At 39.2% G+C, this 22,600-nt stretch overlaps 1 protein-coding gene and 1 long non-coding RNA gene across 5 annotated transcripts in view; both read left to right on the top strand.

The window, feature by feature from the left end:
* TTC28 (tetratricopeptide repeat domain 28) overlaps positions 1-22,600 on the top strand; it is a 723,416-nt gene that overhangs the window by 158,736 nt on the left and 542,080 nt on the right. The gene's annotated exons all lie outside the window — the stretch shown is intronic.
* The window catches only part of LOC126963996 (uncharacterized), a 58,406-nt gene continuing 49,749 nt past the window's right edge, over positions 13,944-22,600 (top strand). Inside the window, exons 1-2 of one of the 2 annotated variants that reach the window (XR_007729277.1) lie at positions 13,944-16,486; positions 17,289-17,355. This is a non-coding gene — a long non-coding RNA (uncharacterized LOC126963996). Of the gene's footprint in view, positions 17,356-22,600 lie in introns of both variants that reach the window. The other variant, XR_007729276.1, reaches the window with a different exon arrangement.

Below are 22,600 nucleotides of genomic sequence, written 5' to 3' on the forward strand. Positions count from 1 at the left end.
TCCACCCAGTAGGATCTTCCCAGGGCTTTGTTTACCTACTTAAGCCTCAGCAATGGTGGGCGCCCCTCCCCCAGCCTGGCTGCTGCCTTGCCCGTAGATCGCAGACTGCTGTGCTAGCAATAAGGAAGGCTCCGTGGGCGTGGGACCCTCCCGGCCAGTTGTGGGATATAATCTCCTGGTGTGCCCATTTGCTTAAAGCGCAGTATTAGGGTGGGAGTTACCCGATTTTCCAGGTGTTGTGTTTCTCAGTTCCCCTGGCTAGGAAAAGGGATTCCCTTCCCCCTTGCGCTTCCCAGGAGAGGCCATGCCTCGCCCTGCTTCAGCTCTGGCTGATTGGGCTGCAGCAGGTGACCAGCACCGATTGTTCGGCACTCCCTAGTGAGATGAACCCAGTGCCTCAGTTGATAATGCAGAAATCACCTGTCTTCTGTGTCGGTCGCGCTGGGAGTTGGAGACTGGAGCTATTCCTATTCGGCCATCTTGCTACGCCCCAGTTTTTTTTTTTTTTTTTGAGACAGAGTCTCGCTCTGTCGCCCAGGCTGGAGTACAGTGGCACGATCTCGGCTCACTGCAAGCTCCGCCTCCCGGGTTCACACCATTCTCCTGCCTCAGCCTCCCAAGTAGCCTGGAGTACAGGCGCCCGCCACCACGCCCGGCTAATTTCTTTTTGTGTTTTTGGTAGAGACGGTGTTTCACTGTATTAGCCAGGATGGTCTCGATCTCCTGACCTCGTATCCGCCCACCTCGGCCTCCGAAAGTGCTGGGATTGTTAATTTTTGGAGCGTAATAACCTATTTATGTTCACTCATCACCTTTTAAAAAATGACTTTTAAAAAATGCATACAGACTATTAAAAATAGTTTTTAATAGGAGTAAATTTTGGTAAAATTGTGAATTACTCAGAATTTGCCTTTTCACAGTCTTCCTCCTCCAGAGTTTCCCACTAAGTACTACTTTGCGGTCATGTAAGCTTTAAAGGAGCAGAAGAAAAGAGGGAGAAAGAAGGAAAAGGGATTGAAAGGAGGAAAAGGAAGAAAAATATGAGATTATTAATGTGAAGCTCTTAGTACTGTGCTTGGCATCTATTAAGGATTTTATAAAATGTGTTATTATTGCCACTGCTATTATTATTAACATTAAAACGTACCTGTTTTCTGTTGGATTTCTTTAGGACCTGACTTTTAAAGATCTTAAGCTATTTAGATTCTGGAGTCAGGCTCTACTGTGTTCTTTGCTAACTGTGTGTACATGAAAAAATAATCTTTCTGAGAGTCTGTGTCCTTGTTTATAAAATTGAAATGATGATGCAGCCCTCTCACTGGGCTATTTTGAGGCTTCTTGAGACAATATATAAAAAGGGCCAAGCACGTGGAAGGCTCTCAGTTACTGATTTTTTCCTCATCTCCATCTCTCTTGACATCCCTTTGAAAGCCTGAGAGAGCAGACTAGAGCTCTGACTGGTTAAGGTGCCTCAACGGTGGATCCCCATGACTGCCTAGAGTGAGTATGGGAGACCTTAGTCCAGCCCTACCCCCATTTGTTTAATAACTTAATTCATCATATGGATGTATATAGATTTAGAATTGTGATATCCTTTTGCTGAGTTAGCTTATAGAATTATTCTGAAATAATTACTATTATCACTGTGACTATTATTCTTACTACTGTTCTTAATTATTTCTATTAAATTATTGCTCTGACTCTGAATGTCTGCGTAGTAATGCTGCTTTTGTTAAAGTTTGATACTGATGTAACTATGCCAGCTTTCTTTTGGTTTGTGTTTACATGTTTCTTTTGCTATTTTTTCACTTTTGATCGCTCTGTGTCTTTATATTTAAACTGTATCGCTTGTAAGTCACATATTGGGTTTTGTTTTACTTTTTTTCAATAAGAGCTTTGTTGAGATATAATTCACATACCATAAAGTCTACCCTTGTAATGTATATACTTCAGTGATTTTTTTATGTATTCATGGAGTTTTGCATGCATCACCACTATCTAATTCCAGAAGATTTTTATCATTCCAAAAAGAAGCCCTTTACCCATTAACGATCACTCTCCATTCTCCCTCTTCCCCGCCTTTACCTTCCAGCCTCCAACAACCACTAATCTACTTTCTGTCTCTATGAATTTGCCTATTCTGGACATTTTATATAAATATAATCATACAATATCTGGGCTTTTGTACCTGGTTTCTTTTACTTAGATTGTTTTTCAGGTTCATCCATATGGTAGTATATATTAGCGCTTTATATCTTTTTTAGTATTTTATTCTTGCTGTGCTTCAGTTCATTATTTTCCATTTACCTGTTTTTTAGTTCATCAGTAATCTGTTGTTAAACCTATCTGTTGAGTTCAAATTTCAGTAGTTGTTTTTCAGTTCTATTATTTATAATTATGTTTTAATATATTTTAATCCTCTACTGCAATTTTCAATCTTTCTCTCAATATTTTCTGTTTCTCAGTTTTTTGTTTGTTTGTTTGTTTTTTGTTTTTTTTTGAGACGGAGTTTCACGCTTGTTGCCCAGGCTGGAGTGCAATGGTGCGATCTTGGCTCACTGCAACCTCCACCTACTGGGTTCAAGAGATTCTCCTGCCTCATCCTCCCAAGTAGCTGGGATTACAGGCACCCAACACTGCGCCCAGCTAATTTTTCATATTTTTAGTAGAGATGGGGTTTCGTCATGTTGGCCAGGCTGGTCTCAAACTCCTGACCTCTGGTAATCCACCTACCTCAGCCTCCCAAAGTATTGGGATTACAAGCGTGAGCCACCGTGCCTGGCCTCTCAGTTTTCTTTAACATATTAATCATGGTACTATAAAAGTTCTTATTTTCTAACTCTACTTTTTTGGTTACCTGTGATTCTCTTGTTTGTTTTTTTCTCATAGTTGTCATTCTCTTTCTTGGCATATATTACAAAAAGATAGACATTGTGTATAAAAGCTCTGGAGTTACAATGTTATCTTCTAGAGAAGCCCACTTTTTTCCTTCTACTAGGCAGAGTGTTGGGTGGATCACTTTAATCCAATCAGAGCAAAGGACTAGCTTGTAGAGCTTTTCATAAAGAGCTCTGGGTGTTCACCAGGGCTTTAGCCCTAATGGGTTCTGAATTCCAATTCCCGTCTCCTCAGGATTCTGAGGCTGCTGAAAATGTCTTGCTTTTCAAAGATTTCCTGCTCAGCCTCCTATCCTGCACAGTTTGACAGATATCTTGAGGAAAAGCTGGCTATATGTCAGGCTTTGTTCTTTACCTCTCTCTCCTCTCTGGGATCTTGGCCCCTCAGGTTTCTAATTTTCTCTTACTATCCCCAAGAGACAACCAAAGCTCTGCCTCTTTCATGTTTTCCAGAAGCAGTCTTATGGCTGGGGGAAAGCCTAGATGGATTCTTAACCTCTTGACCTTTTCCCAGAATCAGCAGTGCCCCAAGAGAAAGAGGAGCAGCAGAATATCTGCTCAGCTCTTTTGTTTTCTCCTCTCTGGAATCTTGGCTTTTCTAATTCTAGCTGCTTAATCAGCTCTTTCTAACACCTTTACACACACAGGCTTTTTTTTTTTTTTTTTTTAATGTAAGAGATAGGGTCTCCCTCTGTCACCCAGACTGAAGTGCAGAGGCTTGGTCACGGCTCACCATAACGTCAAAGTCCTGGGCTTAAGCAATTCTCTCTCCTTGGCCTCCTAGTAGCTGGGACTGCAGGTGTACACTACCATGCCTAGCTAATTTTTTTTTAATCTTTTTTTTTTTTTTTTTGGTAGAGATAGGATCTTGCTATGTTGTGTAGGTTAGTCCTGGACTCCTGGCGTCAAGCTGTCCTCTAGCATTGGCCTCCCAAATCCCTGAATTATAGGCATGAGCCACTGCCCCTGGCCTCAACATAGTTTTAAAATATATATTATTTGGATTTTTGGAGGAATTTCTTTTGTTTTGTTTTGTTTGAGATAGAGTCTTGCCCTGTTGCCCAGGCTGGAGTGCAGTGGCACGTTCTGGCTCACTGCAACCTCTGCCTCCCAGGTTCAAGTGATTCTCCTGCCTCAGGCTCCCAAGTAGCTGGGACTACAGGCGTGTGCCACTACACCTGGCTAATTTTTGTATTTTTAGTAGAGATGGGGTTTTACCATGTTGTCCAGGCTGGTCTTGAAATCCTGACTTCAAGTGATCTGCCCGCCTTGGCCTCCCAAACTGCTGGGATTACAAGTGTGTGCTACCTTGCCGGATCCTGTTTTGTTTTTTAGATATGGTCTTACTCTATCGCCCAGGCTGGAATGCAGTGGTGTGATCATATCTCACTGCAGCCTCGAACTCCTGGGCTTAAGCAATCCTCTCACTTTAGCCCCCTGAGTAGCATGGACCCCAGGCACATGCCACCACGCCTGGCTGATTTTTTATTTATTCATTTACTTTTTAAAAAAAAATTTTATTATACTTTAAGTTCTAGGGTACATGTGCACAACGTGCAGGTTTGTTACATATATATACATGTGCCACGTTGGTGTGCTGAACCCATTAACTCGTCATTTACATTAGGTATATCTCCTAATGCTATCCCTCCCCCTTCCCTGCTCCCCACAATAGGGCCCGGTATGTGATGTTCCCCTTCCTGTGTCCAAGTGATCTCATTGTTAAATTTCCACCTGTGAGTGAGAACATGTGGTGTTTGGTTTTCTGTTCTTGCGATAGTTTGCTGAGAATGATGGTTTTCAGCTGCATCCATGTCCCTACAAAGGACACAAACTCATCCTTTTTTATGGCTGCATAGTGTTCCATGGTGTATATGTGCCACATTTTCTTAATCCAGTCTGTCACTGATGGACATTTGGGTTGATTCCAAGTCTTTGCTATTGTGAATAGTGCCGCAATAAACATACGTGTGCATGTGTCTTTATAGCAGCATGATTTATAATCCTTTGGGTATATACCCAGTAATGGGATGGCTGGGTCAAATGGTATTTCTAGTTCTAGATCCTTGAGGAATCGCCACACTGTTTTCCATGATGGTTAAACTAGTTTACAGTCCCACCAACAGTGTAAAAGTGTTCCTATTTCTCCACATCCTCTCCAGCACCTATTGTTTCCTTATTTTTTAATGATTGCCATTCTAACTGGTGTGAGATGGTATCTCATTGTGGTTTTGATTTGCATTACTCTGATGGCGAGTGATGACGAGCATTTTTTCATGTGTCTGTTGGCTGTATGAATGTCTTCTTTTGAGAAGTGTCTGTTCATATCCTTTGCCCATTTTTTTGATGGGGTTGTTTGTTTTTTTCTTGTAAATTTGTTTGAGTTCTTTGTAGGTTCTGGATATTAGCCCTTTGTCTGATGAGTAGATTGCAAACATTTTCTCCCATTCTGTAGGTTGCCTGTTCACTCTGATGGTAGTTTTTTTTGCTGTGCAGAAGCTCTTTGGTTTAATTAGATCTCATTTGTCAATTTTGACTTTTGTTGCCATTGCTTTTGGTGTTTTAGACATGAAGTCCTTGCCCATGCCTATGTCCTGAATGGTATTACCTCGGTTTTCTTCTAGGGTTTTTATGGTTTTAGGTCTAACATTTAAGTCTCTAATCCATCTTGAATTAATTTTCGTATAAGGAGTAAAGAAAGCATTCAGTTTCAGCTTTCTACTTATGGCTAGCCAGTTTTCCCAGCACCATTTATTAAATAGGGAATCCTTTCCCCATTTCTTGTTTTCATCAGGTTTGTCAAAGATCAGATGACTATAGATGTGTGGTATTATTTCTGAGGGCTCTGTTCTGTTCCATTGGTCTATATCTCTGTTTTGGTACCAGTATCATGCTGTTTTGGTTACCGTCGCCTTGTAGTATAGTTTGAAGTCAGGTAGCGTGATGCCTCCAGCTTTGTTCTTTTGGCTTAGGATTGTCTTGGCAATGTGGGCTCTTTTTTGGTTCCATATGAACTTTAAAGCAGATTTTTCCAATTCTGTGAAGAAACTCATTGGTAGCTTGATGGGGATGGCATTGAATCTATAAATAACCTTGGGCAGTATGGCCATTTTCACGATATTGATTCTTCCTATCCATGAGCATGGTATGTTCTTCCATTTGTTTGTGTCCTCTTTTATTTCACTGAGCAGTGGTTTGTAGTTCTCCTTGAAGAGGTCCTTTACATCCCTTGTAAGTTGGATTCTTAGGTATTTTATTCTCTTTGAAGCTATCGTGAATGGGAGTTCATTCATGATTTGGCTTTCTGTTTGTCTGTTACTGGTGTATAAGAATGCTTGTGATTTTTGCACATTAATTTTGTATCCTGAGACTTTACTGAAGTTTCTTATCAGCTTAAGGAGATTTTGGGCTGAGAAGGTGGGGTTTTCTAAATATACAATCATGTCATCTGCAAACAGGGACAATTTGGCTTCTTCTTTTCCTAACTGAATACCCTTGATTTCTTTCTCTTGCCTGATTGCCCTAGCCAGAACTTCCAATACTATGTTGAATAGGAGTGGTGAGAGAGGGCATCCCTGTCTTGTGCCAGTTTTCAAAGGGAATGCTTCCAGTTTTTGCTCATTCAGTATGATATTGGCTGTGGGTTTGTCATAAATAGCTCTTATTATTTTGAGATACGTTCCATCAATACCGAATTTATTGAGCTTTTTTAGCATGAAGGGCTGCTGAATTTTGTCAAGGCCTTTTCTGCATCTATTGAGATAATCATGTGGTATTTGTCTTTGGTTCTGTTTATATGCTGAATTATGTTTATTGATTTGCATATGTTGAACCAGCCTTGCATCCCAGGGATGAAGCCTACTTGATCATGGTGGATAAGCTTTTTGATGTGCTGCTGGATCCGGTTTGCCAGTATTTTATTGAGGATTTTTGCATCGATGTTCATCAGGGATATTGGTCTAAAATTCTCTTTTTTTGTTGTGTCTCTGCCAGGCTTTGGTATGAGGATGATGTTGGCCTCATAAAATGAGTTAGGGAGGATTCCCTCTTTTTCTATTGATTGGAATAGTTTCAGAAGGAATGGTACCAGCTCCTCCTTGTACCTCTGGTAGAATTCAGCTGTGAATCCATCTGGTCCTGGACTTTTTCGGTTGGTAGGCTATTAATTATTGCCTTAATATCAGAGCCTGCGCTTGGTCTATTCAGGGATTCATTTTCTTCCTGGTTTCGTCTTGGGATAGTGTAAGTGTCCAGGAAATTATCCTTTTCTTCTAGATTTTCTAGTTTATTTGCATAGAGGTGTTTATAGTATTCTCTGATGGTAGTTTGTATTTCTGTTGGGTCAGTGGTGATATCCCCTTTATCATTTTTTATTGTGTCTGTTTGATTCTTCTCTCTTTTCTTCTTTATTAGTCTTGCTAGCATTCTATCAATTTTGTTGATCTTTTTAAAAAACCAGCTCCTGGATTCACTGATTTTTTTTGGAGGGTTTTTTGTGTCTCTATCTCCTTCAGTTCTTCTCTGACCTTAGTTATTTCTTGCCTTCTGCTAGGTTTTGAATATGTTTGCTCTTGCTTCTCTAGTTTTTTTTTTTTTTTGAGATGGAGTCTTGCTCTGTCCCCCAGGCTGGAGTGCGGTGGCCGGATCTCGGCTCACTGCAAGCTCTGCCTCCTGGGTTCACGCCATTCTCCTGCCTCAGCCTCCCGAGTAGCTGGGACTACAGGCGCCCGCCACCTCGCCCGGCTGGTTTTTGGTATTTTTTTTTAGTAGAGTCAGGGTTTCACTCGGTTAGCCTCTAGTTCTTTTCAATTGTGATGTTAGGGTGTCAATTTTAGATCTTTCCTGCTTTCTCTTGTGGGCATTTAGTGCTATAAATTTCCCTCTACACACTGCTTTAAATGTGTCCCAGAGATTCTGGTATGTTGTATGTTTGTTCTCATTGGTTTCAAAGAACAGCTTTATTTCTGCCTTCATTTTTTTATGTACCCAGTAGTTATACAGGAGCAGGTTGTTCAGTTTCCATGTAGTTGAGAGGTTTTGATTGAGTTTCTTAGTCCTGAGTTCTAGTTTGATTGCACTGTGGTCTGAGAGACAGTTTCTTATAATTTCTGTTCTTGTACATTTGCTGAGGCGTGCTTTACTTCCAACTATGTGGTCAGTTTTGGAATAAGTGTGAAGTGGTGCTGAGAAGAATGTATATTCTGTTGATTTGGGGTGGAGAGTTCTGTAGATATCTATTAGGTCCACTTGGTGCAGAGTTGAGTTCAATTCCTGGATGTCCTTGTTAACTTTCCATCTTGTTGATCTGTCTGATGTTGACAGTGGGGTGTTAAAGTCTCCCATTATTATTGTATGGGAGTCTAAGTCTCTTTGTAGGTTTCTAAGGACTTGCTTTATGAATCTGGGTGCTCGTGTATTGGGTGCATATATATTTAGGATAGTTAGCTCTTCCTGATGAATTGATCCCTTTACCATTATGTAATGGCCTTGTCTGTTTTGATCTTTGATGGTTTAAAGTTTGTTTTATCAGAGACTAGGATTGCAACTCCTGGTTTTTTTTTGTTTTCCATTTGCTCAGTAGATCTTCCTCCATCCCTTTGTTTTGAGCCTATGTGTGTCTCTGCATGTGAGATGGGTCTCCTGAATACAGCACACTGATGGGTCTTAACTCTTTATCCAATTTGCCAGTCTGTGTCTTTTAATTGGAGCATTTAGTCCATTTACATATAAGGTTAATATTGTTATGTGTGAACTTGATCCTGCCATTATGATATTAGCTGGTTATTTTGCTCGTTAGTTGATGCAGTTTCCTCCTAGCATTGATGGTCTTTACATTTTGGCATGTTTTTGCAGTGGCTGGTACTGGTTGTTCCTGTCCATGTTTAGTGCTTCCTTCAGGATCTCTTGTAGGGCAGGCCTGGTGGTGACAAAATTTCTAGAGTTTGCTTGTCTGTAAAGAATTTTGTTTCTCCTTCACTTATGAAGTTTTGTTTGGCGCATATGAAATTCTGGCTTGGAAACTCTTTTCTTTAAGAATGTTGAATATTGGCCCCTACTCTCTTCTGGCTTGCAGAGTTTTTGCCGAGAGATCTGCTGTTAGTCTGATGGGCTTCCCATTGTGGGTAACCTGACCTTTCTTTCTGGCTGCCCTTAACATTTTTTCCTTCATTTCAACGTTGGTGAATCTGACAATTATGTGTCTTGGAGTTGCTCTTTTCGAGGAGTATATTTGTGATGTTCTCTGTATTTCCTAAATTTGAATGTTGGCCTGCCTTACTAGGTTGGGGAAGTTCTCCTGGATGATACCCTGCAGAGTGTTTTCCAACTTGGTTCCATTCTCCTCGTCACTTTCAGGCACACCAATAAGACGTAGATTTTGTCTTTTCACATAATCCCATATTTCTTGGAGGCTTTGTTCATTTCTTTTTACTCTTTTTTCTCTACACTTCTCTACTCGCTTCATTTCATTCATTTGATCTTCAATCACTGATACTCTTTCTTCCAGTTGATCGAGTCAGTGAAGCTTGTGCATTTGTCACCTAGTTCTCATGTCATGGTTTTCATCTCTGTCAGTTCTTTTAAGGTCTTCTCTACATTGATTATTCTAGTTATCCATTCATCCATTCTTTTTTCACGGTTTTTAGTTTCTTTGCGCTGGTTACATAGTTCCTCCTTTAGCTCTGAGAAGTTTGATGGACTGAAGCCTTCTTCTCTCAATTCGTCGAAGTCATTCTCCATCCAGCTTTGTTCCATTGCTGGCGATGAGCTGCGTTCCTTTGGAGGGGGAGATGTGCTCTTATTTTTTGAATTTCCAGCTTTTCTACACTGCTTTTTCCCCGTCTTTGTGGTTTTATCTGCCTTTGGTCTTTGATAATGGTGACGTACTGATGGGGTTTTGATGTGGGTGTCCTTTCTCTTTGTTAGTTTTCCTTCTAACAGTCTGGACGCTCAGCTGGAGGTCTGTTGGGGTTTGCTTGAGGTCCACTCCAGACCCTGTTTGCCTGGGTATCAGCAGCGGAGGCTGCAGAAGATAGAATAATGCTGAATAGCGAGTGTTGCTGTCTGATTCTTGCTCTGGAAGCTTCGTCTCAGGGGTGTACCCAGCCATGTGAGGTGTGAGGTGTGGGTCTGCACCTAGTGGGAGATGTCTCCCAGTTAGGCTACTTAGGAGTCAGGGAGCCACTTGAGCAGGCAGTCTGTCCGTTCTCAGATCTCAACCTCCGTGCTGGGAGAACCACTGCTCTCTTCAAAGCTGTCAGACAGGGACATTTACATCTGCAGAGGTTTCTGCTGCTTTTTGTTTAGCTGTGCCCTGTCCCCAGAGGTGGAGTCTATGGAGGCAGGCAGGCTTCCTTGAGCTGCGGTGGGCTTCACCCAATTCGAGCTTCCCAGTGGCTTTGTTTACCTACTTAAACCTCAGCGATGGCGGACGCCCCTCCCCCAGCCTCACTACCGCCTTGCAGTTAAATCCTAGCAATAAGGGAGGCTCCGTGGGCGTGGGACCCTCCGCGTCAGGTGTGGGATATAATCTCCTGGTGTGCCGTTTGCTGAGACCCTTGGTAAAGTGCAGTATTAGGGTGGGAGTTACCCAATTTTCCAGATGTTGTGTGTCTCAATTTCCCTTGGCTAGGAAAAGGAATTCCCTTCCCCCTCATGCTTTCCAGGTGAGGCGATGCCTCGCCCTGCCTCAGCTCTCGCCAGTTGTGCTGCACCCGCGGACCAGCATCGACTGTCCGACACACCCCAGTGAGATGAACCCGGTACCTCAGTTGAAAATGCGGAAGTCACTCGTCTTATGTGTCACTCAGGCTGGGAGCTGGAGGCTGGAGCTGTTCCTATTCAGCCATCTTGGGTGCGATGAGTTTTTATCTGTTCATTTACTTTTTGTAGAGACAAGGTCTCATGATGGTGCCCAGGCTGTGGAGGATAGTTTTGATAGGTGAGTTGGTCTGCCACAGATGATTGTATCCTACCTGAAATCAGTAGTTTGACCTAACTGGATTATCTTGTTGCTTTTGCCTTTGAGTGAGTTGAGTGTTGGTCAGAGGAACTCACTAGATTTTATAGCGTATTCATATATATGCAGTTGATCTCCAGTTATTCACTGTAAACTGGAGACAGTTTTGGAGATTCATAAGATATGTATATGAGATGTTAGTTTATGAAAGGCTTTTATAGAATTATAAAATGCTTTCACAGATGTTAATTCATTAGATCTTTTAAATTTTGTAAGGATAAGCATTAGTATCTTCAATTAAGAGTTGAATTTGGAAAGACTGTTGCCTTCTGTGGTCTATTTGCTACTTTTGGGTCAAGTTGGGATTCAAACCTAGATTGTATAAGACCACATCTAGTGTTTTTTCCCATCTGCATCCATTTGGAACTATAGGAACTGGCTCTTGTGTAAATCAGTTTGTCTTATTGCGTAACAGAGCAGTATGAAGTATTAGAACTGTAAAATAGTGTGTTATTTACAGATATACTCAAAGGACTCTGTCTCTCTCTCTTTACTTTGTCCTAAGTAGAATGTAAAGCTCACAAATGGTGTTGTGTTTTGGTTTAACTGTCAACACTTGAATGTGTTACATTTTACTTCTGTCTATTATTCAGCAAAAGAGAAGGGGGCTTGCTGCCCAATGCACTAGAAACCAATGCTACGACACCAAGTTTTGAGGAAAGAAAAGCTTTATATTGCAAGTTCACTAACAAGGAGGTAGGAGTCTGGCTCAAATGTGTTTCCTCATGCTGACTTTAAGGCAGTAATTTTATAAGAGAAGGTCGAGGGGTAGATACTGAGATTAGCAGGTGATTGATCAAAGGAAAGGGGAGGTCTGGTAAAATCCTTAGGCATGCACAGTTATCTCTTCATGCCTCCTCATGGAGGCATGGGTTCCATGTGCAAATTGGGGGAGAGTTAGTATGAAACATCTGGTAGAAATAAACACCGTGATGTCAGCAAGCTCTTTCTGTGCAAAACTCCAGTTGGCCATATTGATTTCAACTGATTTCAGCCAGTTTTATCTTATAAGTAGAGAGAGTCTCGGCATTTCAGCAAGTTGTTTCTTTTTTTATCTGCCATCCTGCAAACCATTTGTTAGTCATTGGTGTTGTTAACTCTTTAGGGGCGTAGTTGCATGTCTTGTTTGTTTTTCTTCATCCTCCACTTCAGTAAAATGACCAAAACAAAATTGAAGTGCCGGAAGAGAAATAAGACCTTTGAATTATCCATAGATAGAAGAGGTATGTTTTTCTATTCCTAATGGACCCAGGTTACTGTGAGGGTTCCTGGATCTGATTGTTAAAAATTTTCAGTCATCTTCTCTGTTACCTGCCACTTAGTACATTATCAATGGCTTGCTTCCTGCTACACTTCTCCCTGCTCTCTCTCTTTGACTATTTCTGGTCTGCTATTGCTTAGAAAACTAGATAACTAAGGTTGTAAAAATTATCTTAGATAACCAAGGTTGTAAAAATTATCTTAAAAAATAAGAATACCATCTTAGGATTTCAGAGGGTGGCTAGAAATTGAGGTCCAGAAAAATTAAGTGACTTGCCCAGTACACGTGCACAGCCTGTCAACACAGTTGACAAGAAAAATGGAATCTTCTATGTACTATACTATAGTCTTTAATTTTTTTCATCATTTAAATTTTTTAGTCCCTGAATGATGGCCTAGGAGACTGTAATGAGTACAGCATATTAGTCACAAAGACCTTTTTACTACCTTCCTAATTGATAGATGAATTCTATCTTTTTACTATCTTCCTAATTGATAGATGTATTCTGCCAAACATGTTACTTCCACATAAGTTTGTTTGTGTGCTTACACTTATTTAATCTTATACACTAATTCTTTTTATGTGTTTATACTTATTTAGCCTTATATACTAATTCTTTTTTTAAAAAATAGAGGCAGGGTGTTACTCTGTCACGTAGGCTGTAGTGCAGCGGTGAATCATAGTTCGTTGTAACCTCACCACTTGAGTGATCCTCCTGCTTCAGCTTCCTGAGTAGCTGGGACTACAGGTGCATGCCACCGTCCCTGGCTAATTTTTCTATTTTTCATTGACATGAGGCCCTGCCGTGTTGCCCAGGCTGTATTTGAACTTCTATTTTTAAGCAATCCTCGTGTCTGGGCCTCCCAAAGCGCTGGGATTACAGATGTGAGCCACCATGCCCGGCCTTTGTATACTCATTTTCAAAAATTTAAGTCTATCATCTGTGATTTGAGAATAGGTATTTGTTAATATAAACAAACCGGGTAACATCTCAGTTCTCCAAACCCCATGCAGCTAAACTCTAAAGCAGTCTTCATGAATCTGAAATTTTTGTACAGAGAAAGTCAATGATAGGAACATTTTAAGATTTCTGCTAAGAATCACTGAGCATAATATATCTAGTATTTATAGTAGATATGCCATTGATGCTTAATAAACATTTGAAAAACCCTCTCTAAAAACTGCAGAAAAAAGATGTACACCTGTAATCCGAGCTACTCGGGTTAAGGTAGGAGAATCGTTTGAGTCTAGCTTGGGCGACATAGTGGGACCTTGAATCTAAAAAAAAAAATACAATAAATAAAATAAAAATTTTAAAAGTGTTTAAAAAATTAAAACTTCGGAAAAGACAAAAATTGCTGAATAATCACTTTGAATACATTTGCGTTTAATATATTATGAAGTATTGAAGTAAAGAGTTGCAAATATTTTCACCCTACAGCCCTAATTAGAATAGTCAGAACGGGCTGGACGTGGTGGCTCATGCCTATAATCCCAGCACTTTGGGAGGCCGAGGCAGGTGGATCATGAGGTCAGGAGATCGAGACCATCCTGGCTAACACAGTGAAACCCCATCTCTACTAAAAATATAAAAACTTAGCCGGGCGTGGTGGCGGGTGCCTGTTGTCCCAGCTACTCAGGAGGCTGAAGCAGGAGAATGGCCTGAACCCGGAAGGCGGAGCTTGCAGTGAGCTGAGATCACGCCACTGTACTCCAGCCTGGGCGACAGAGCGAGACTCCGTCTCAAAAAAAAAAAAAAAAAAAAAAAAAAAAAAAAGAATACTCAGAATGTTGCTTTAATAAGTACTTAGTAAATATATTCAAGAAATTTAAATGACTTTATGAAGTTTTTTTCAGTTGGGATGAATTGTAGACTCCATTGGGAACAGAAATTCTTGAAGTCTGAAGACTGAGACATTCTGTAGCTTAAAAGTTTTCTTACCATGAAAATAGCCTTGCCGTTGGCTTGTGTACTGAATTAATTGGAAGTTCACTGCCCATAATTCTGTCTTCCTAGGATCTGCCTAGAGTTTTCTGTCTGCATTCCTTTCTTTGAGAGTGAAGGGGAGTACTTGACTATCTTTTGTAAAGATTTTTCTTGGCCGGGCGCGGTGGCTCAAGCCTGTAATCCCAGCACTTTGGGAGGCCGAGACGGGCGGATCACGAGTTCAGGAGATCGAGACCATCCTGGCTAACACGGTGAAACCCCGTCTCTACTAAAATACAAAAAAAATTAGCCGGGCAAGGTGGCGGGCGCCTGTACTCCCAGCTACTCGGGAGGCTGAGGCAGGAGAATGGCGTGAACCCGGGAGGCGGGGCTTGCAGTGAGCTGAGATCCGGCCACTGCACTCCAGCCTGGGCAACAGAGCTAGACTCCGTCTCAAAAAAAAAAACAAAAAAAGATTTTTCTTTTTCTCTTTAGATTCCTAATTATGCTGGGTATGCCGTCTTTAATGATGCTCTGTGTAGCCTATAGTTGGGCAAAAGCTGATTGGAAGATACTCTTCAGCAACTTGATTGTTTTCAGTATTTAGAACTTAGTAATTTTTACCTTTGGAAAGACAGTTTTATCTCTAGCTCTAACAATTTTATATCTAGCTCTAAATTTGCAGGAACATGAATGAAGCTGGAAACCATCATTCTCAGCAAACTATCACAAGGACAGAAAACCAAACACCGCATGTTCTCATACATTCCCTAACCTGAGCTTTATACCTTTATTGTAACTCTTTTTCAATTTGATCAGTTTGATATAGAGGAAAGCTGGTGGGCTTTAGAGTTGGAAACACTTGGTTTGAAAACCTAGCTCTGCGATTTACTAACTGTGCAACCCTGGGTAAGAGAGTATTGTCTCTGAGTCTAAGTTCCTCAAGTATAACAGGAGTTATAATAAGTATTATTTACTCACTACAGAGTAGTAAGTTATATTGAGTATCATTTATTTATTACTTACTTTCAATTGGCAAATGAAAATTTTATCTATTTATGGTATACAGTATAATGTTTTGACATATGTATATGAATACATTGTGAAGTAGCTAAATCAAGCTGATTAACATATCTGTTGCTTCACATGCTTATTCTTTTTTGTGATGATGAGTATTCTTTTTTGTTTATTTTTTTTTATTATACTTTGAGTTCTAGGGTACATGTGCACAATGTGCAGTTTTGATACATAGGTATACATATGCCATGTTGGTTTGCCGCACCCATCAACTCATCTTTTACCTTAGATATTTCTCCTAATGCTATCCCTCCCCCAGTCCCCCATCCCCTGACAGGCCCCAGTGTGTGATGTTCCCCGCTCTGTGTCCAAATGATCTCATTGTTCAATTCCCACCTATGAGTGAGAACATGCGGTGTTTGGTTTTCTGTCCTTGTGATAGTTTGCTGAGAATGATGGTTTCCAACTTCATCCTAGTTTGCTGAGAATGATGGTTTCCTGCTTCATCCATGTCCCTGCAAAGGACATGAACTCAATGATGAGTATTCTTAATAACACCTGAAAACCATTATATTATCTTAAAGTGTGGCACCTATTTTACAATTGAATTGATTTTTCAGAATTATTATTGTGTTTTACATTTTTAGATAGATTTTGTGTTTGAAATACTTAAATAATTCTTAGAAAGCATCACAATGTCTAGTAGATAATCTCATGCCTCAGAAAATTCATGGCATTACCATATTAGTTTACTATTTATGTTAAAATATGGATAATAAAATCATTTATTTTCCAAATCACATGAATTCACTGAAGTTTTGTTTTTTTTTTTTTTTTAATTTATTTAAGATGGAGTTTTGCTCTTGTTGCCCAGGCTGGAGTGGAATGGAGTGATCTCAGCTCACTGTAACCTCTGCCTCCTGGGTTCAAATGATTCTCCTGCCTTAGCCTCCTGAGTAGCTGGGATTACAGGTACACACCACCACGCCCACCTAATTTTTGTATTTTTTAATAGAGAAGGGGTTTCGCCATGTTGGCCCGGCTGGTCTTGAACTTCTGACCTCAGGTGATTTGCCCACCTAAGCATCCCAAAGTGCTGGGATTACAGGCATGAGCTACCGCACCCGGCCAAACTCACTGAAGTTTTTTGAAAATTTTATACATTTATGTTATTTAATATAATGTTTCATAAATGGTAATTATTACTATCCATTTTTATAAAAAGATGCATTAAGTTATATGATACCTGACTTATTTTGTAATTTATAAAATTTCAGACCCCACTGCTTATGCCATGTATAGTGGCTAGCTGGTATCCCACGCTTATGTGAGAAGGGCTAAATGAAGAGATGCTGAGGCCCTTCAAAGTGAGTGCTCTACTCTGCTGCATTGCCCAGAGATTAGATTTCTTGACATTTACCTTAAAACCCTGAACAGTTTGTGCTCGGGAGCTCTGCTATTTGCTAAACTACTTTAGTAAACAGCATGCTGTGAAGCAAGACCCCACCAGAGCCCTTTCTGCAATATCTTTTAATTTTGGTTTTCCTTTATGCCCACGTGTGGTTTTATATTATAGACCAATGGAAAAAAAATAATTTGATGTGAGTAATGTTGCTTTTTCCTCCAATTTTTCACGGCTTTAAAAAATAATTAAGGAGAGCCTTTAATACCTCTTTGAAAGTAATTATGAAGGTTTTTTTAGTATTTTGAAAGATCATAGAATCCACTATATAGTAATTTTTAAATATTTTAAATTGGATGTTTAACTCTAAATTAGAAAAAGCAGATTATTGAAAGCTTTTCTTTAATAGAAAAACTGCTTTGATTTTTATTTCATAATCATTAATTTAAAATATTAGTTACATGAATTATTATTTACAACTTGCATAGTAATTTTCATACATCTCCATAATAAAAATTCACTCTGTAATCTCTTCTGTAAAAAGAAGTAAACAGCACCTGCCAGAGCACTGTAGCAACAAGAGTCATCAAATGTGTATTCACTTCACTATTCAACAGTGAAAGAGTTAATAAAAGCTGAATACATTATAGGATTACAAAGAATTTTATTTATTAGGGGATGGGGAGGGTATGGTATATATGGGATGATACATTAATAACCTCTGTATTCTGCAAGACTGACCTATTGCTTTGGAACTACTCTCTTAGCCCCACAGAGACTGTGAAACAGTGTTTTGGTGGTCTATAGGAGAGGTTCAACTTGGCAAATGTAGTGGTAAGTGATGTCATTGAATGCATACCATATGTATTGAGAGTCAGTGAATGCTATTCTCACTGCTGCACACAGGCATATGTAAGTGTTGGAATGGAAAAATCATTTTTATGAAAATATAGAGAAGTAAAACAAGAATGATCTGTCCTGAGCCTGATCAGATCACCAGTAGCTGCCAAGAATGAACGCTCCGTGTAAGGTTTTCTCTTCTTAATTCTCCAGCTTCCGGCCTTTTGTTGGCTCTCAAAAGTAGTCTATTCGGAAGGCCTTATTCAGCATGTTCTTTCTTGATATGATATGAACACCAAATGAAAGTTCCATTTTCTCCATTAAAGTAAAGCTGGGAGAATATTTTAGTGTGCATGGTTTGCAGCAGATGGAAATGATTAATTGATTTAGCTAACTTGCCAAATTGTTCTCTTTCCCAGTAGAGTTGGGTTTTATCAGAGATTCGTACTGCTAATCATTGTAACACTTACTAATGTATCAGAAAGAATATAATTGTTGCATTTTAATTATTCTCATTACTATTATTTAAGGCATTATGCTCTAATGCTACACTAATGGATATGTCAAATAAATAAAGCAATTGATTCCTTTTGGAAATTTATGACCTATAAGATAGAGTAGAAGAATACATGGAGATATAAAAATGTGAAGTAGCCAGTTATTTTACTCTTAAATTTTTATTAGCAAATCAGTGTCCTTACTAAAAGTCAAGTGTCATTTTCTTAAGCTTGAATAGATGCTGTCTTAAATCTTAATCTCTTTTGTATTTTGTATAAAGACTGCCTGTTATAACAGTATGATTTTAAAGTAACACTTCAAGAAATAAAAACAATATTTGCCCTTTATAATAGGACATTAGAAATGTAAATGTAAATAATAATATAGATTGTTATAGCAATTCTGTTAACACTTTGATATTTCATTTTAGATTTTTAATATACATATACATATATACATATAAGAAACATATATGTTGTATAGATATATGTATATTTTTATTTTTGCAAAATTTGGAAATACTCTTTAACATTTTCTCAGCTATTTTTACTTAATAATATAACTTGATATTTTCCTGTCATTAAAATGTTTTTAGAAATCTCCTTTTTAATGGGGAATTAATTTTTTAATTAAACAAACTTTTTAAAATTTAGAGACAGGGTCTCATTCTATTCCCCAGGCTGGAGTGCAGTGGTGCCATCATAGCTTATGCAGCCTCGAATTCCTGGGCTCAAGTGCTTCTCCTGCCTCAGCCTTCCAAATGCTGGGATTACTGCTGGTGTGAGCCATTGAGCCTGGCCCTAAGGAGTGAGTTTTTGTTTTGTAAAGGAAATACTGCTTTTTGGATTAGAAAAAGTCAATATACCCCTTACATTTCAGCTCCTAAAATTTTAACCAAGGATGCAGTGGGTAGCAGTAAATAGTGAGGTGGCTGAAGCTATTACTATGACACATTAACTCTTACATTGGCTCTTTTCATTCTGCATTTGGGCATGACTCCTATAGGTATAAAGCAAGAGCTAATATCTTCCGTACTGTGCATTAAAAATTCAAAATATGTGCTGGTTAATAAGCACTACTTACAGTATGAGTATTAAAAAATTTTCAGACCAGCCATGGTGGCTCATGCTTCTGTAATCCAAGCACTTTGGGAGGCTGAGGTGAGAGGATCGACTGATCCAGGAGTTTTTGAGTTTACAGTGAGCTATGTTTACACCAATGTACTCCAGCCTGGGCAACAGAGCAAGACTGTCTCAAAAAAAAAAAAAAAAAAAATTCCAGGTTAAAATATTCAAAAGAGAACTTTCTTTCTTTTTTTTTTTTCTTGTTCCTTCAACTTTCATTTTAAGTTCAGGGGTACATGTGCAGGATGTGCAGGTTTGTTACATAGGTAAACATGTGCCATGGTTTATTGCTGCACAGATCACCCCATTGTGTAGGTATTAAGCCCAGCATCTGTTAACTTTTCTTCCTGATGCTCTCCCCCAACCTCGACAGGCCCCAGTGTATTTTGTTCCCCACCATGTGTCCATGTGTTCTCATCATTCAGCTCCCACTTACAAGTAAGACGTGCGGTGTTTGGTTTTCTGTTCTGGCATTAGTTTGCTGAGGATAATGCTTTCCAACTCCATCTGTGTCCCTGCAAAGGACATTATTTTATTCTTTTTTATGGCTGCATAGTATTCCATGATGTACATGTACCACATTATCCAGTCTATCATTGATGGGAATATAGATTGATTCCTTGTCTTTGCTATTATGAATAATGCTGCAGTGAACATACGCATACATGTATCTTTGTAATAGAATGGTTTATATTCCTTTGGGTATATACCCAGTAATGAGATTGCTGAGTCAAATGGTATTTCTGCCTCTAGGTCTTTGAGGAATTGCCACACTGTCTTCCATAATGGTTGAACTAATTTACACTCTACCAACAGTATAAAAGTGTTCCTTTTTCTCTGCTGTTTTTTTACTTTTTTATAATAGCCATTCTGACTGGTGTGATATGATGTCTCATTGTGGTTTTGATTTGCATGTCTCTAATGATCTGTGATGTTGAGCTTTTTTCATATGTTTGTTGGCCTCATGTATGTCTTCTTTTGAGAAGTGTCTGTTCATGTCCTTTGCCCACTTTTTAGTGGGGTTGTTTGTTTTTTTCTTGTAATTTAAGTTCTTTGTAGACTCTGGATATTAGACCTTTGTCAGATGGATAGACTGCAAAAATTTTCTCCCATTCTGTAGGTTTTCTGTTCACTCTGATGATAGTTTCTTTTACTGTGAAGAAGCTCTTCAGTTTAATTAATTAATAAAACTTGCAGTTGCTTTTGGTGTTTTTGTCGTAAAATCTTTGCCCATGCCTATGTCTTGAATTATGGTATTGCAGAGATTTTCTTCTAGGGGTTTTATAGGTTTTTTTTTTTTTTTTTTTTAATGAGACAGAGTCTCACTATATCGCCTAGGCTGGAGTGCAGTGGCATGATCTCAGCTCACTGCAGCCTCCACCTCCTGAGTTCAAGCAATTCTCCTGCCTCATCTTCCTGAGTAGCTACGATTATAGGCATGTGCCACCGTGCCCGGCTAATTTTTGTATTTTTAGTAAAGATGGGGTTTCACCATGTTGGCCAGGTTGGTCTTGAACCCCTTACCTCATGATGCACCCGCCTCAGCCTCCCAAAGTGTTTGGATTACAGGCATGAGCCACTGCACCTGGCCAGTATAGTTTTGGGTTTTACGTTTAAGTGTTTAATCTATCTTAGTTGATTTTCGTATATGATGTAAGGAAGGGTTTTTAATTTTCCAGTTTTAATTTTCTGTATATGGCTAGCCATTTCTCCTAGCACCGTTTATTAAATAGGGAATCCTTTCCTCATTGCTTATTTTTGTCAGGTTTGTCGAAGATCAGATGGTTGTAGGTGTGCAGGCTTATTTCTGAGTTCTGTATTCTGTTCCATTGGTCTATGTGTCTGTTTTTGTACCAGTACCATGCTGTTTTGGTTACTGTAGTCTTGTAGTATAGTTTGAAGTTGGGTAGCATGATGCTTCTAGCTTTATTCTTTTTGCTTAGGCTTGTCCTGGCTATTTGGGCTCTCTTTTGGTTCCATGTGAATTTTAAAATAGTTTTTCCTAATTCTGTGAATAATGTCCATGGTAGTTTGATCGGAATACCATTGAATCTATAAATTACTTTGGGCAGTATGGCCATTTTCACAAGTATTGATTTTTCCTGTCCATGAGCATGAAATGTTTTCCCATTTCTTTGTGTCCTGATTTCTTTGAGCAGTGGTTTGTGGTTCTTTCTGAAGAGGTCCTTTGCCTCTCTTGTTAGCTGTATTCCTAGGTATTTTATTCTCTTTGTAGCAATTGTGAATGAGAGTTCATTCATGATTGGTCTCTCTGCTTGCCTGTTATTGGCGTATAGGAATACTAGCGATTTTTGCACATTGATTTTGCATCCTGAGACTCTGCTAAAGTTGTTTTTCAGCTTAAGAAGCTTTTGGGCTGAGACAATGGGGTTTTCTAGATATAGGATCATGTCATCTCCAAACAAAGATAATTTGACTTCTTCTCTTTCTATTTCAGTATGCTTTATTTCTCTTGCTCTATTGCCCTGGCCAGAACTTCCAATACTGTGTTGGAGAGGGGGCATCCTTGTCTTGTGCTGGTTTTCAAGGGGAATGCTTCCAGCCTTTGCCCATTCAGTATGATATTGGCTGTGGGTTTGTCATAGATGGCTGTTACTATTTGGAGGTATGTGCCTTTAATACCTAGTTTATTGAGAGTTTTTAACATGAAGGGATTTTGAATTTTATCGAAGGCCTTTTCTGCATCTATTGAGACAATTGTGTGTTTTTTGTCTTCAGTTCTGTTTATGTGATGAATCACATTTATTGATTTGTGTATGTTGAACCAACCTTACATCCCAGGGATGAAGCCAACTTGATTGTGGTGGATAAGCTTTTTAATGTGCTGCTGGATTTGGTTTGCCAGTATTTTATTGAGGATTTTTGCATTGATGTTCATTAAGGATATTGACTTGATTTTTTTTTTTGTTGTTGTTGTATCTCTGCCAGGTTTTGGTATTAGGATGATGCTGGCCTCATAGAATGAGTTGGGGAGGAGTCCCTTCTTTTTAATTTTTTGGAATAGTTTCAGTACAAATGGCACCAGGTCTTATTTGTACCTCTGGTAGAATTCAGCCTGTGAATCTGTCTGGTTGTGGGCTTTTTTTGGTTGGTAGTCTATTTATTTCTGCCTCAATTTCAGAACTTGTTATTTGTCTATTCAGGGATCCAGTTTCTTCCTGGTTCAGCCTTGGGAGAGTGCATGTGTCCAGGAATTTATTCATTTCTTCCAATAGATTTTCTAGTTTATGTGCATAGAAATGTTTATAGCATTCTCTGATGGTTGTTTGTATTTCTGAGGGGTCAGTGGTGATATCCCCTTATCATTTTTTGTGTTTATTTGATTCTTCTCTCTTTTCTTATTGATCTAATGTAGCTTTCAGTCATCTATTTTATTATTAAAAAAAACAGCTCCTGAATTCATTGATTGTTTTTTGAAGGGCTTTTTGTGTCTCCCTCTCCTTCAGTTCCACTCTGATCTTAGTTATTTCTTGTCCTCTCCTAGCTTTGAGGTTTGTTTGCTGTTGGTTCTCTAGTTCTTTTAGATGAAATGTTAGGTTATTAACTTGAGATCTTTCTAGCTTTTTGATTTGGGCATGTAATGCTATACATTTCCA

The sequence above is a fragment of the Macaca thibetana genome, chromosome 10 (genome assembly GCF_024542745.1).
Source record: "Macaca thibetana thibetana isolate TM-01 chromosome 10, ASM2454274v1, whole genome shotgun sequence".
NCBI classification, from domain to species: Eukaryota; Metazoa; Chordata; class Mammalia; order Primates; family Cercopithecidae; genus Macaca; species Macaca thibetana.